This window comes from Castor canadensis, chromosome 7 (assembly GCF_047511655.1).
Source record: "Castor canadensis chromosome 7, mCasCan1.hap1v2, whole genome shotgun sequence".
In the NCBI taxonomy this organism is placed as follows: Eukaryota; Metazoa; Chordata; class Mammalia; order Rodentia; family Castoridae; genus Castor; species Castor canadensis.
Window position 1 is genome coordinate 144,818,992 of NC_133392.1, and position 5,265 is coordinate 144,824,256.

Consider the following 5,265-nt stretch of genomic DNA (forward strand, 5'->3'; position numbering starts at 1 on the left):
ACAGCCCCTCCCAAATGCTGATAGGTGAGGAGCTGTGACCTCCAGAGCCTCTGGTTCAAATTTCCATCACCTGCACCTCACCAAGGGAAACCAAGATCCAGAGGTGGTACCTGTGCAAGGAAACGCTGCAGTGACCTCAGCGGCCTGCAGGTGGCGGCAGGTGTGGTGTGGCTGGGCTGCAGGTGGAGAGGGAGCAGGGCCCTTTGGGAGAGGGGTGAGAAGGGGCTGCAGCTAGACTTGGGTTATATATTCCAAAGAACTCTCAGCTCCCGAAGGGTCACCCTGGGGCGACCTGCCTCTGGACCTTGCTGAAGTGAAGGGCTGCCTTTTGAGGTCAGGCAACCCCAGCCTCCAGAAGCCTGGGTCAGGTTGTTCCCTCCCCCAAGTCACCCTAGAGTGACTGAAGCAGCTGGCCCAGGAGAGAAGGCCAGTCTGCTCCCCAGCCAGGGGTCCTGGGGCCTCAGAATCCCACCTCAGAGGCCCAGGAGCCCCTCTGATTTGGGCAGCTTGTGGCTGACCTGTGACAGACAGAGGTGGATATTGGACTATGGCTGGCGCTCCCTGAGGTAGGGAGTGGTCCTCAGACAGGGATCTGCCCTGCAACTTCTGGGCTCTGGCCTTGGGGACAGCTTGGCTCCTGTTCTGAGAAACAGCATCCTTGCAGGGTTTGCCTGAGGGGAAACAGGGTTGGAAAAGGCAGTGAAGGGAGGACTTCCTGCAGACCCTGACCTACCTCGCTCCTCAACCAGACCCTCCCTGCCCCAGACTGCACCCCAAAAACAGCCCCCAGCTCCCAGCATGGCCCAGGGACAGCTCAGTGGCTTGGTTCATTTGGGGTTCGTAATGAAGTGAGCTGTCAAGGGGCAGGCAGGGTGGCTGAGCGAAAGAAGGACAGTGTGGCACAGGTCCAGCCACCCTCCAGTTCTCCCAAGGGCATCCACGCCATAACTGTGTGGTCCCCTCAAGAGAGGCCAGGGTAGGGGGGCACTTCTAGCTTAGTTTTAGTTTACAGCTAAGAGCAGGCTGTGTGTTTTACATATTTATAGTCATCACGGAGAGCCCACCTGATCTTGGCCAGGGGGAACCTGGCATACAAGGGGCGACCACTAAGAGCCACTCTCTGGAGCCACCTCCCTAGTACACCTGAATGCTGGCAGTGCCAGGGCTGCTTGGTATACTAATGGTAGCAGCCCTTGGACCACACTCTGGCCCAGTGTCTTCAAGGCCTTGGCCAGAATTCACTCAGTCACTCACCAAACCCCACCCCCAGGCCAGGAAGAACAAGGTAAGTCACAGCCAGACTCTTCAGGTGCTCACAGAGCAGACAGGCAGGAAAGCCTCTGGGATGACAGGTGGGAGACACAGTGTAGGTCAGGGCAAGCATGGGGGGCTCCTCAGAGGAGGCATCCCTCCCCCACACATGTGATGAAAAGAGTGGGAAGTCATGAGGGGAGGGAGTGTCAGGAGGGCCTTCTGAAAGGGGACAATCATGGACAAAGTTCTAGTGCCTAGAGAGGAACCAAGCTGGAGACGACTAGGAATCAGAGAAGGAAAAAACACAGCAAGCCCAGGTCATAGGGCACTGGGGAGCCAAGATGAGTAATATGTGGGAGAGCTAGTAAGGAGCATGGAGCATGGACTGGGGCTGCCTGCAGGCTACTGCAATAGTCCTAGCATAAAAGAGTGCAGTCTGGGCAAAAACGGTGGAGGGGGAGCTAAGCAGTCTCGTAGACACTGTCACACCAAAGTCACAGGTGCCATGCCCAAACCACAGAGACACTGGGGACAAAGTCTTAACAATAGTCTTTGTTACTGCCCAGTGTGCCCTTGCACGATCGTCCAGTCCACAAGTTTTTAGTGAGGCCTGTGTCCTTGGGTGTACTCTGTCCACACCCACAGCCACGTGTAGCCTCTCAGCCCAAAGGATCCCGGTTCACAGTTTGGCCGAGCCGTCCTCTTCCCCATGGGGTCTGACGATGTGATGGTTGGGAGAGCGAAGTCCGGGGTCCCATGTTCTACATATTGCATTGCAAATAACATTTGTTGTTTTTTTTTTTTATGATAGACAATAACAGAGTGTTGAGGAACAGACACATTTCCAAAAGGAACTCAAGAAAAATTTCTGACAATGTCCCTCACAGATAGCCACTGTTAATATTTTGGGGCATTTCTCCACATTCAGATCTTTATCTCTTAAAAGTCTATAAATATATTTCCAGAGTAGACATTTTTGTAGCCAGATTCACAGTATATGCAGTTTATTAATGTATTTAAAAAATGAATTTATGGCTGGGGGCATGGCTCAGTGGTAGAGCATCTGCCTAGCAAGTGCAAGGCCCTGAGTTCAAACCCCAATACTACCAAAAATAACCCCAAAAGTGAAGATAAAAATAATCTAGAATGAAGTCACTGAAAGATGGGATTTAGGTGTTTTCCATTTTCTTCTTTATATTTTTCTGTGTTTGCCAAGTTTTCTAAGTGTGTTAGGGAGAAAGTGTATTTAACTCCTATGTCCTAATAAACATTTAAGGAGAGGAGTTAAAAATCATGCTAGGACCAAAGCATATCATTAACTGAAATGCTGTCTCTTCCAGGTAGCCTTCCTTGACACCACCATGCTAGGTTTGATTCTTGTCTATATCTTTGGAATAGATAGCTAATATTTAATGAATGCCAGGCACTTTTATAAATATTGTACCATTTGTAACTCAGCCCATTGAAGTCTGTACTATCATGGTCCCATTTTACAGATGAAAAGTTGAAAGACAAGGACACACGTCCATTCCAGTCCTGACAAAGACAGAGCCATAGCTGAAAAGATTGAATTTAAATTTCTCACCCCGCTGAAAGTATTGAAGGGTCAAAGCAAGAGTTAAATTGACTTCAGGGGAGCTGGTGGAGTGGCTCAAGTGATAGAGCACCTGCCTAGCAAGAGCAAAACCCTAGTACCAAAATACTGGAGTTCAAACCCCAGTACCACCAAAACACCAATAAAAACCCAGAAGCAGAAAGAGCTCAAGTGGAGCTGGGGATACAGCTCAGAGGCAGAGCTCTGGCCTAGCCTGCAAGAGGCCCTGCGTTTGATCCCCAGCACCACATTAAAAAAGAAATAAAGAAAGAAAAGAAAAAATTAAAAACAGAAAGTACATAAACATTTATGACCCTTTCTCTGCTTCTGAGAGTGAGGCGTCGACCTTTTGGAATTGTGGTTCTGGGGCTTCACAAAGCATGAAACTGGAGGAGAAATCTCATCCTTGTCTCCCTCCGGCGACATGTGGTCATCTTCCCCACTCCTCCCTGGGGTGGTGGGGAGGGGGGTCCCTGGCCTTGTCACACAGTAGGGGTCTCTGCGAGGTGGCCCTCTTCCCTGCCTCACAGGTTCTTTCTTTTCCTGTGAAAACAACTCAGCTCTAAATCACCGAGGCCTAAAATTAGAAAAATACAGGACTTATATTATCATAAAGTGATTTTTACATGGTGGGGCCCTCTTGGTGGCAAGGCTGCCCCCACTTGCAGCCTGGAAATGCTCAGAGGGCCGTGAAATTTGGTTTTCATTAGCAGGGATGTGAGGGGTTCTGTGGATCTGAATGCACCTTTGATTCGGGCAGGCCCTGGGCCTTTCCAGGGCCTGGTGAATTTTGTTTTGTTTTGTTTTTTCATGTAAAATGGGCCAGGCCTTCCTAGCTTATATCTCCCCAACTACTCAGGAACTAGGCACCTCCCCAACCTTTTGACTTCTAAAATCAACAGCCCAGCCAACAGGACAGGCTCCTGAGACCATTCGCCTTTACTGACTCAGAGGTTTTATTAAAAATGTTATGTTTCCTTGAGGTGTGCGCCAGACCCAACAAGAAGAGCAGCCAGCGAGGAGCTGGCGCGGGCCAGGGCGTCTTTGCCACCTGGGAAACAGCCTGCCTTGACCTACCTTCTCCCTATGACCCCAGCAATGGCCTCTGGGGTAGAATATGCACAGAAAACCCCATGTCTTCCCTCCCATGGTCTTACAGGGGGAGAACATTGCCCATTCTTTTGTTTATTCAACACACAGTGATTGAGGACCTCCTTCAGGACTGGGTGCCCCATGGAGCTCATGCCCTAGCTAGGGAGAAAGGGCGTGAAGAAGATCAATATATTCCATGATTTCCAATCATAATAATTGCTATAAAAAATAAAACAGAAGAATGTGGTAAGAGAAGGCTGGGAGTTGGAAAGCAACATTAAAGGAAGCAGTCAGGGAGGGCTTCTCAGAGGAGGGGATGCTGAACACCACAAACCCAGCCTATTTCCCAGTCACCAGTCACTGTGTGTTGTGCCAGACCTGCCATCCTTACAGGGGCCGATCCGATCTCTGGTGCGCAGCAACCAACTTAACACCACTTTCTTTTTGACAGAAAGAAGCCCAAGCAATTTGCTTCCCACAGTCCTGCCCAGGGCCACACGAACTCCACTTCCATGGAGGGTGCATTTCCAGGAGTTTGCTTCCATCAGGTTCCTGGAAGCAGAACCCAGGAATGTAGGGGTGTGGGGGGTTTCAGGAGCAGTGGGATAAGAGAGGAAGGGAAAGAATTCCTATCCAGGGTGACCTTGGCTAAAGACCCCACCCTCCAGTGTCCTGTGGTGTCCACAGCCTGAATTTCTCTGCTGAGCTGCCTGCCCTCTGAAGGTGGCCTTTGAACCTCCAGGTCAGTGGATCAGTCAGCTGTCCCTGACGCCTGGAAGGGGCAGGGCCACCATAGCAAGAGGCCCACCATCTGGCAGAGAGTCACGGCCCAGAGAAGCAGCAGCTGACACTCCCGGGGTCAGTGTGACGCACCCAGGTAGTATCTGTGAGGATCAGGATGGCCAATGACACCTCCATGCGGACTGTTGGCAAGCCACTCAGGTGCCCTCCATGGGGCCAGTGGCTCCTGCCATGACCGGGGAGGAGCGAGTGGCAGGAGCCCAAGATCCTTGGTCAGATGCCCACCGAGAGCAAACATAGCACCGTGAAGACTTGGGACCACCGTAGTGACAACGATCATGAGGCTCCAGTGATCTGACACAGACGAGCCACCGCCTCTGATAAACGACAGCTTGTGTCCTTTCACACCTCCACCATGCAGCAGGCCAGAAAATGGCCCCAAAGATGTGTCACCGTGTTCTAATCCCCAGAAACAACAGTCATGACCTGGTGTGGCAAACGATCTGTGCAGACGTACTTAAAGACCGTGGAGTTAATCGTGGATTGTCCAGGCAGGTCCTACGTCCAGTGACCCGTGTCCTTGT